This window comes from Panthera tigris, chromosome A1, assembly GCF_018350195.1.
Source record: "Panthera tigris isolate Pti1 chromosome A1, P.tigris_Pti1_mat1.1, whole genome shotgun sequence".
Taxonomy (NCBI): domain Eukaryota; kingdom Metazoa; phylum Chordata; class Mammalia; order Carnivora; family Felidae; genus Panthera; species Panthera tigris.
Genome location: NC_056660.1, coordinates 4,751,177 through 4,761,895, shown reverse-complemented (window position 1 = coordinate 4,761,895; position 10,719 = coordinate 4,751,177). Strand labels below are relative to the sequence as shown.

Here is a 10,719-nt window from a genome sequence, read left to right as displayed (position 1 = left end):
CTTCCAAGGCATAGTGCAAATGCATCCACCCTGAGAAACTTCGGTGGAAGGGGTTTTTCTGAATTGTCTTAACACTTACGCACACACATCTCTTTCTCTTTTTCCGCAACCATCCAATGCGGTGTGCTAGGCGCCTTTGCATTTCAGATCGGTGACCTCTGGGTGACTCCTGCCCTCTAGTAAGTAGTTTGGTCAGAGGAGCAAGGGGAGCAGGGAGGTGGAGAGGTGCACCGACGGGTCATTAAACAGTGAAATCAGTGCTGTGCGGGAGCCGTGCTGGAGATGCTCGACCGAGCAGGACGCCCCGGGCTGGGAGGGCAGGGGTCCTAAGCTCAGCCAAGCCAGTGGGTCAGGAGGGCTAGAGGGTTTTCTTGACACAGGGTTTGCGGTGCCCCACGAAGAGAGTGAGGCAGTGAGCTCAGCACGTTGGAAGTTCAGAGTGAGACCCTAAGCTGCGTATTCATAGAAAATTCTGATGGGCTGGCTGGGGTTTTAGTCACACCATGGCCCACTTAGCCTCACTGAAACCTTCCTCAGGGTGAAGATCTCCCAAGAGCAGGAGGTCAAGGTCACCTCTTCCTCCTCTTGGCCGAGAACCCGACAGGGAGGGGGCTCGCTGCTGCGGAAGAAGGGCAGGGCCAGGCCGATGGCGGTTTCGGTTGGGGGGCGAGGAAGGCATGCCTGGGGTGCACTTTCGCCCGGTAGCCACTTTGGTCCACCAGCTGGACTCGGGGCCTTCTTCATCTGAGTCCATTTCCTCCCCCACGTTGGGACTCAGGTGTGGCTTTGAGGCCGTCTGCATGGGGGGCCGCTCTTTGCACGAAATAGCAGACAGCGACTCCTTCGCAGCCTCACCTCGGCCTCTCTCCTCCCTCAGCCTTGTTGCTCTGTGTTCGGGCTGGGGGGCTGAGAACGGTGAGGCTGTGCCCCTCCTCCTCCGGCTCCTGGAGCTCAGGGGACCTCAGGGCCGCAGGGAGGCGGGGCCCTGGCGGTAGGTGTACAGCTGCATGCCCACTCGTGCCAGAACACTGTCAAGTCTGACAGAATTTGATCTGCGATTCACAACCTTCCAAGCTGTTGAGATTTGCTCCGTTTAACACCCTCGTCTTCTGTCTACGACATTTATTGCTCCCGAATCCATTATCAGATGCAGCTGCCTTTTAAGAGACGTCATCTTAGATGACTTAACGCAGGGATCAGGATCTGGCGTTAAGCCATACGGATTTCCAGTCCTGTACACAGATATAGAGAATCCTCAGTGGATCCTCTGTTCTGAGGATGTCTGCATTGTTGGTATGTTTCCTTAAGTAGGGACCGTAGCTAGAAAACAAAAGCGTATGTCCACTAACTACTCATCATCTTTGTTTCTGAGCGTCCTCTAAATTCATCGGGAATCGTCACAGACACCGAGTTTCTTTCTCCTTATACGTTCACGAGGATTGAGGAGCAAGCCCTACATTTTGAAATTCAGAATTCATTCACTAAATATTTTTTGAGCAGTTATCAAGTATTCTAGGAGCCAAAGTATAACAGAACAAAATAGACAAAAGACACTGGTCTTCCTGGTGGGGGAGGGGAGGGGCAATGCACAAAAAGATAAGCGTATAATACGTCCAGTGATCTTAAGTGGGATGGAAAAGATAAATATGAACATGTCGGTGTAGGTAAACGGACCGAAAGCATGAAGATAGCTAGTTAAATGGCATGAATCAATGTGTCTAATTTTATATTTTCGCTGCTTTGTCTTTGTTCAGGCCATAAACACGTCTTGACTGAATATGGAGCCTTCTGTGCTCCTGAAAGACAAAGACGTGGGAGAAGATTCCTGAGGTGTGATTTCTTCGTTTCCAAAAGGAGGTCTGTGGCGCGTCCACAGGTGCAGCGGGAAGACGGTGTGTGGCTCTCGACGCCTTGGAGCAAGGGACTCAAAGGGATTGTAACAGCACTCCGTCGAATGCTTTCGGGAGCTTTCTCCTGTCGGGGCAGCCAGAGAAGCTTTCAGTGTCCATGGAATGAAATCACAAACGTCAGAGTCAGAGTGGAAAAGTCGAAGTCAGCCAGTCGCCGACACTAGACTGCTTGGTGTCCCAGGTGACCCCGGGATTTTTCCCGCGGGCCCGTCACCGGTATCTTTTACATCCACTCAACTCTCTTACAAGGAAACACATATCCTCTTAAGAACGTCAGCTGTCACGGACGCCATTCTTAAGTTATGCATTCTGGGCGGGGGGTTTATTTAGTATTTGTGAAAGAATCTAGCCAACTTCAGCCTCGGCACACCGAGAAGACAGACAGAAATATACGTGCAGGCACGCACGTGTGCACACACACACACACACACACAATCAGTTCTTGGGAAGAAAAGAACTTTTCTGGCGTGCTAGGTTCTCAACAGTTACAATTCAAGAGGATTTCCAAAGAAACCAAGATCAGATCTACAGGGCATGTGGCAAAATTATCCATTAGGTTGATACCTAAGAGCGAAATAGCCGGAGGGCACCACCTCTTAACTTTTTCTAGCGTTGTGTCCGCACTTGAAAGATGCTTCCATTTCAAGTCAAGTGGCAAGACGGATATGACCCGTCGTACATTTGAAAAGTCGAGTCTAAAGAAGCTTTCATAAGGGGCTGGATAAAAAGATACAGATTATTTACACTGAAAAACAAAAAAAGAAGTACCAGACCATCGAGATCTAAAACATCTAGGGTGGAAGAGGCAGGCAGGGTCGTGAAGCATCGCGCACGAGTTGGGAAGGCACTTCTCTTCGCTGCGTCTGTGACACCTTGCTCAGACGCTCCTGCTCGCTTTCCAGCTACAGTGTCAGATTTCCCAGTCTGTCTCCCCAGTGCTCTCTGAGTTCCTCGAGAGCTGGAAGCAGTTGCTTTGTTCCTCCCGTGCATGGCGCAGAATCCCGCCCGTGGTGTGCACTGGATCAATGCTTATCGAGCAAATGAATGAATGAATGAAGGGCAGTAAGCAGAGGGCTGAATGAGGGTGACGCGCTAATGCCCTCTCAAGACAAGGGGGGCGGGGATTGCACATTTTACCATGATTGCGAAGTAGATACAACTCTATTGTCGAGAAGGCGCGCAGGCTAAAAATAGAACCGGTCCAGAAAGGGTTTAGATAAGCTCATGGCTGAGGGTTCCACGTGGATTATTTGAAGGAAGCTAGGAAAGGAAGAGATCAAATTGTGTCGCAAAGACGCGCGTATGGAGAGAGCCGAACAAAGGCGACGGCGCCAGGTAACCCCAAGTTGTGCAGTAAGAGCCTGGTCACCTTCCCTCATGGTTCCAGGGCAAACAGTCCCGGGTCGATTGGAGGCTGTTTCCAGTGATGTAAAGATGCTTCTCCGGAAAGGCTGCTCTCAGAGGCCCTGGTTCCTCTGCATGTTTAGTGAGGCACCCGCCTGCCTCTGCGGTACTTGGAGAACGAGTGGAATCCAGAGAGCGGGTGGCATGGAGCGGCCAGCAGAGAGCTGTGGCTCAGCCGCCTCTCCGCTTCCTCCGCATCTGCGTCCCTGAGCCCGACTCCTTTCTCCCGGGTTCCTTGAATCTGAGTCTCCCCCCTGCCCTGACCCCCCCGCCCCATGGTGTCACTTCCCGGACCACCAGCATTGTCCGCTGCTTTCAGCCGCATGCCTGTCAAGACGATAGTCTTGACTAAAGACCCTTTATGCCAACCCCCGGCTCCTCGAGGGTGACAATGGTCACTGAATCTAAACCCCTCTGCCTTAGATCGGAGGACCCTTCTAAACTGGTGCCATGGGGTCTCACGCTCTTTGGGGTCCCATGTTCCACTCTGTGGCCTTCTCCCCACCCCACCCCCATCCAGTGTCCTTGTACAGGTCCCACACTGTCTCCAAGGCCTTCCTCACCACCTAGTACCTAGAGAAACTTTCACAAAGAAACCTGCAACCTCTCAATCTTACAAATGTGGGTCTTTATACCCAAATTCCAGTTTACAAATTGACTGTTATTTGCCACACAATTGGAATCTTTGCTTCATAAAGGAATTTTTCACAGAATGCTTCGCATTGTTCTCTTAAAGTCACACTCAAATGACAATTTAATTCACAGGAAGTAGATTTACACATGTATGTCATCTTCTCATTATATTTTCATGTCCTAATGGACAATGGCCGTGAGGAAAAATCCCCGTGTGCCTGGTATCTTTCTTCAAACAGAATCACCCAGCAAACAGTTGTCAAGTTCAGGAAGGAGCCAAAGTCAAAGTGAGGAAGCTCAATTTGTTACGACTGCTTCGATAGCAACAGCACCCTGGTCACGGTTGGTCACAATGAATGCTCTTGGGGAAAATCTGACCAGCGATTGATAAGGGCTTTTTGTAAAGGGCTGCATTTTGCAAAGAAACTTCTATTCATCTGGTTTCTCCTTCCTCCGTATCCACCTGGCAGACCGAGGGCCGGGAGGTGGTTGTACGTAGCAGCCTATCATGGGGGGATTCTGTGCTATGATGATCAAGTTTGACATTGGTGGTTAATAACACTGTCAGGTCTTGTCAGTTTTATTTATGAGCCTATTTCTCGGGGGTACACAATGAAAATGATGAAAAGTGACTTTAATTAGGATCCCAAGATAAAATGCTTGTTCGACGCCTAGAAGAATTTAGGACAGTAGACATAAGTGAGTCTTTATTAACCACCCCCCTTGATTTCCTTTCATTTAATTCAAGTCCCAATAACACACTAGAGCAATTCATAGGAGTAGTATTACCTTTGGAAATTCGGAGAGATTCTAAAGCCTGTATTTGTGTCTGCATGCAGCTTAGAATAAAGAACTCCCTCCATAATTAGCCTGATGTTATTTGTGTATTGGGAATCCAGGAAGGGCACACGATGCATTTCTGAGTATTTCAAATGCAGAAGATATCCTTATCCTAATGAATTAGCCATATACGATCACAGAAGCTGAGAAAAGAATTAACAAGAGTAACCATTAACTGAATTTTATAAATGATAATATCTAACAGAGGAGCGTGTCCATCACAAGATGCAAGATCTCCAGACAAGTGAACAAATATTTCATTGCATCTAGTGCCTGCTGGTAGGGGGTATCATTAGTGTCCGGCCACCATTTGTGAGCTGCTTACTTGAGAGCTAGTCAGCACCCCCAGGTGTGGCTGAATTATTACCCGTTATCTTTCCTGGAGGCCCGTTCATCTTTCCTGGGCTGCCATTCATCCCCGCGGGGCCTCTTCTGCTCCTGCCTCTTTTTCTCCCCCTTCAGGCTTTTTTCCCTAATTCTCTGTGCGAAGGTCAATCTCCGCTCCAGAAGCGCTATCTAAATGCTTTCACAGACAAATTCGTGGCTGACGCCAGAAATGTTCCTCTCAGTGAGCTCTCACAGTAGGCCCGCAACAGAGATGGGGGAAACATCCACCCAGAAAACATTAAAGTCATTCACAGGAATAAAAGAAGGAGAAAGGCCGATCAGCAAGTTAGTTAACAAGTACTTAGTGCTCACAGGACTTACCTAGTAGACTAGAACCAGAGGAAATGGAGACACTTTACTTGTGCATCCTTGGGTCTCTAAAGTGCTTTTATTTGCTCTCGGAAGGGGCTTTAGTGCTAGCGGAAAAACAGTTACACATACACACACCGCTCACACAGTATAGCTATTTTACATTTTTCTCCTATCATCATGAAACAAAAGGTAGTAAATGTTCCAAAAGCGCACAGGGGCGCCTGGGTGGCTCCCTCGGTTAAGTGTCCGACTTCTGCTCAGGTCATGATCTCGCGGTTCGCGGGTTCAATCCCCACATCGGGCTCTGTGCTGACCGCTCAGAGACCGGAGCCTGCTTCGGATTCTGTGTCTCCCTCTCTCTCTGCCCCTCCCGTTTGTACTCTTTCCCTCTCAAAAATAAGTAAACATTTAAAAAATTTTTAAATTTTATAAATTGTACAACATTTTACAAATATGTACAATGTAAAGAAATAATTGTAATGGTTTGCACTCTGGAAGCTTCTAGATCTCTTGCCTTATCACAGTTCCATTCTTCCTCCAAATATAATAGAGTTTTCATGAAATACATCATGACTTTCTACTTATTTTAAATAGGCTAAAGATTCATTTTTGCACGGTTTGCTTACATTACTTTCAGAGTTAGGGCTAAAAGAGTTTTGATGAAAACAGATATAAATGTATGCATTTACATAGATATAAATATATGAATGCCTGTTCATCTTTTCTGTTCTCATTTCCCTTGAGTTATGTTTTCCTCATCTGCCTGTTTTTAATTCTCTTTCTTGTTCTCTTGGATTGGATGTATTTATATATGCCACCTAAAATTCTTTCCGGACCAAAGTGTGATTTTAATAAAACAATAAACAGATTTATTCAGGCCATGTTGACAACTAACATTAGAGTTTCCAAAAGTTTAAAGTAAAAATGGATTCCAACACATATAGCAGAAAATATTACTTTAAATAACATCGCCCCACAAAACTAAGTATGAATGCTTAGAGAAGTGAACCACAGATGCAGCTTTGAACCTAGAAGAGAAGGAAGCAAGTTAAATTCTCTCTCAGTCTAAGTGGAACATTCAAGAAGCTTATTCTTAGATCTGCACACGTTAATTTAAATAGAACCCTTCCTTTGGGCAACTTTATCCCCCAAACTCTTTTCCTTTCATCGACCTACAATTTCATTTCTCCTGTTTCTCGGATGCATCTAATGCCCAGCTATTGTCACGCATTTTAAAGTCTCACCCCATATGGAGGGATTGCTCTAAAAACTGCTTTGGAACCTTGGAAGATTCCCATGGTTTCTTCTTCTGGGTCTATTCAAAAGACCTATTTCTAGGCATCGGACTCTGACAATGTCTGGTGTAAAGCCATCTGGGTGTCTTCCACATTATTACGTTTGGGAAGTGGGTGATGAGTGGAGTTGCTTTGTGGGAAGCAGCCTTCAATGGACACCCCACGGAAGCACTGCCCAGGCCCCTCTGGGAAGCGGTTTGCCAGGGAGGACCGAGGGTAGGGTGTCCCCTGTTCTACCCCCTGATGTCCAGAGGGCGATCCGGGCTCTCCATGGCACCTGTCAGTGTTGGGGGTTGGGGGGAGAGGGGACAGGCAGCTTGGGTACAGCTCTTCTCTCTAATTCGCTGCTCTGACCCCGGAGATACATTTGTCTGGCCCCAGGAGCTAGAAGTCGTATCTCCCTTTTATTTTTGTACAAGAAAATAACCACATACTATTGCTATTATTTGTTTCAAGTTTTTATTTGAATTCCAGTTAGGGAACATACACTGTATAGTTTCAGGTGTTCAATGGAATGATTCAACACTTTTACATAACACCCGGTGCTCTCTACAAGTGCATTCCTTAATCCCCATCCCGATTTTCCCCACCCTCCTCCACTTGCCCTCTAGTCACCACATATGAGTGAAATCGTATGGTATTTGTCTTTCTCTGACTGACTTATTTCGCTTAGCACAATATTCTCCAGCTCCATGCATGTCTTTGCAAGTGGCAAGACTTTCTTCTTTTTTATTGCCAATAGTATTCCACTGCGTGTGTGTGTGTGTGTGTGTGTGTGTGTGTATCACCTCTTCTTTATCCATTCATCAGTCAGTAGACACTTGGGCTGTTTCCATAATTTGGCTATTGTAGATAATGCTGCTATAAACACCGGGGTGAGGGTATCCCTTTGAATTAGTGTTTTTGTATTCTTGGAGGTAAATACCTAGTAATGCAATTGCTGGATCATAGGGCAGTTCTATTTGTTTTAAGTTTACTCATTTATTTTTTGGGGGGGGGAACAGAGAGAGGGGGAGAGAGAATCCCAAGCGGGTTCCATGCTGTCAGCACAGCTGGAACTCACAAACTGTGAGATCGCGGACTTGAGCCAACCCAAGAGTCAGACACTTCCCTGACTGAGCCACCCAGGCGCCCCAGAGCAGTTCTTTTAACTTCGAAGGGCCTCCATACTGTTTTCCAGAATGGCTACACCAGGTGCATTCCACCAACGGGACAGCTATTCTATTATTAAAGAATGGCCAACGACGAGAACCTCTTCCTTTTGCTTCACAGTGGTTTGTTGCTGCCTAAAGTAGCACGTGCCCTGAAGGAGGCCACGGCCGTGGGCAACATCGGGGCTTTGAGGGTGAAGGATCGCAATCCTCCCTCCGCCACGTAATGTGCTGTGTGCTGCTGGCGAGGAGACTGACCTCTTGGATCCTCTCTTGAATCTGTACAATGGTTAGTGGTAGCTATGACAAAGAGATCATGTGGGTAGAGGGCTAGCAGGGTGCCTCAGTAAATTAGGCTTCCCCCGCTTACGGCCGACTTCTTTTTGTAGGGAAAGAATCAATTACCAATGAGTGGCAAGAATTGGAAAGGAAAATTAATCCTACAATCAAGCAACCTCAGCTTTCAAAGGCTATGCCCCAGGGCTATCCTCCTAAAGGCCAGTGGCTTCAGTGAGAAATTACTGGAACAGCTAGCTAGCCCTCTGATGTTTATACATTGTCTCATTTAATATTCTCAGCGACCCCTGAGGTGGGTACTATTCCCCATATTGACAACCGGAGAAACCAGAATCAGAGATGGAGCGTCTTGCCCAGCTGATTAATGCATTTGGAGCCCAGTCTCACATCAGTATCTGCTGGCTGACGATCCATCAACACTGTCGGACCCTCCGAACCTCTGTGTGCACGAAAGCAGTAGAACTTCCTCTGCCCACTGTAAAAACTGCTGAAAACAAGTTTGTTGCTTGATGAGGCAACAAACTCAGAAAGGCACCCTCAGACCCATATACCCGATTAGACCTAAAAGCCCGTCAGAAAAACTGGACGTAGTGTCAGCCGGTTCCAGCAGAGAATTCACGGCACTTCCATACTCTCTGAGATTCCAACACCTGCCTTTCTAAACGGCTTTATTTTTCTCTATAGCAAGAATAACTGCCTGACTTTTATTCGTTTGTTTATAGTCTGTTCTGTAGTCAAAGTTAGGCTCCCAGGGCAGGGGCCTGGGCTGTTTCTTTGTCGGTGGTCTCCCCAGCACTCACCATCCACCAGTAGACAGGCACCAGTGAGGATTTGTGGGATGAGTGGATTTCTGAAGTCCCTAAGTCTAATCACCTGCCATTGCTGAGGGGTAATGCTGACAGGTCACCTGTTCCTGCTAACGAGTTTGTATCTTAACGGGGATTTTTCTGTAGCACTTTAACACGGAGGGGAAATCTGGTGGTGAAAGCATCTGTTTGGGGCCAGAAGAACCTTTGGGTCTGTTCAGATCACCTTTGCAGCCGCTTGTACCTCAAGTGGTAGACTGGTTCTGAATTCCAGGATGTGCTTTAGTGATGATTCTCATGGTGGATATTTCAGGAAGGAAAGAGAAACCCTTCGGGAGGGCTGGTTGTTGCGGGGAGGGGGGGGGTGAGGTGGGGGGGGGGGGGGGGGGTGAGGTGGGGGGGGGTGGGGGTAACAGCTCAGCGCCAATGGCTTTTGCAGCTTCTCAGACCGCCCCCGATCCCTAAGGGAGGGTCCTCAGGCCTCATTTTTCCCACCCTATTTTTATTTCCTGAAAATGGGTTCCCATTAGCAAATTGACTTTATAAATCAGAAAAGCTGGGTTTGAGGGAATGGTGGAGGGCTCTGTTAAAAGCAGACGATCAATTACGATGCAATTCAATAGAATCAATGCAATCAGTGAGGTCTGCATGTATACATTTTCAATGGCTCTCTCTGAGAAGCACACAGTTAAAATCATCGTTAAAAATCCTTGGCGCGCGCGCGCGCGCGCACACACACACACACACACACACACACACACATCCCAATTGTTCTAATACTATCATTAGGACCAAGACATTTAGACAGGACCTTCTTGAAATTTTCTTTGCTCAGCTCAGGCTTTGGGAAATGGTGTGTGTGTGTGAGTGTGTGTGTATAGCGCAGGCGACTGGTGAAACAGGAATCTTCCGTTTGTTTACGTTGCCGCTTTTTCCCCACGCTCTTCTCCTCTCGGCGTTTCCTCTCGCATCAACTCTTCCCGCCGCCTTCAGCCCGGAGGAGCCGGAGAAGGAGAGCGACCCCGCCCTCTCATGAATATGCAACAGCGAGGGGCGGCGGGGAGGGCGCGCGCGAGGAGAGCCCGGCTCTTCGGAAATTCAACCCGGGCCGCCCCCGCCCCGCGCCCGGCCTCCGGGGCCCCGCGCACAATAGCACGGCCGCGGGCCTGGGGAGTCCGACCCGCCGCCCGGGGAGGGGACTGGGGGACTTGGTCCTCGCCGGGGCGCTGTGGCATCTGAGCAGCCCCTCGGAGCCCGTCTGAACCCCGGCCGGGAGGGCAACCGCCGGCGGGATTAGCCGTCTCCGGACCGCGGGGCCAGAAGGTCCCCGCCCTTTGTGGTGCAAATGAGGAGCGCGCGGGGGCCGCGGGGGCGGCGCTCGCCCGGGACCAAGTTCGCCTGCCGCGTCTCCGACACTCCCGTCACACTTTGAGCTCGGCGCGGCTCGGTCCGATCCCTCCAGGGACACCCCCCCACCCCCCTGCCGACGCGGAGGAATGCTGAGGAAGGTAAGTGGGTTTTCCTCGCCGGTTGTCACCTCTCCCTCACGTTTGGAGGAGGGACCGCCACGCAGCAGGTGGCTGGAATCCTGTGCCCGTGGAACAGTTTTTCGGAAACAAAGGTGGGAGAGGGCGGGGGTCGGCGGCTCCGGGTGAGAGACCCGGCAGAGCGGTTGAAGAGGTTA

General features: G+C 49.0%; 1 long non-coding RNA gene across 1 annotated transcript in view; it reads left to right on the top strand.

Annotated features, from left to right (window-relative positions):
* Positions 1 to 10,235: 10,235 nt before the first annotated feature.
* The window catches only part of LOC122237970, a 58,841-nt gene continuing 58,357 nt past the window's right edge, over positions 10,236 to 10,719 (top strand). Inside the window, exon 1 of the long non-coding RNA XR_006216823.1 lies at positions 10,236 to 10,543. This is a non-coding gene — a long non-coding RNA (uncharacterized LOC122237970). The remainder of the gene's footprint in view (positions 10,544 to 10,719) is intronic.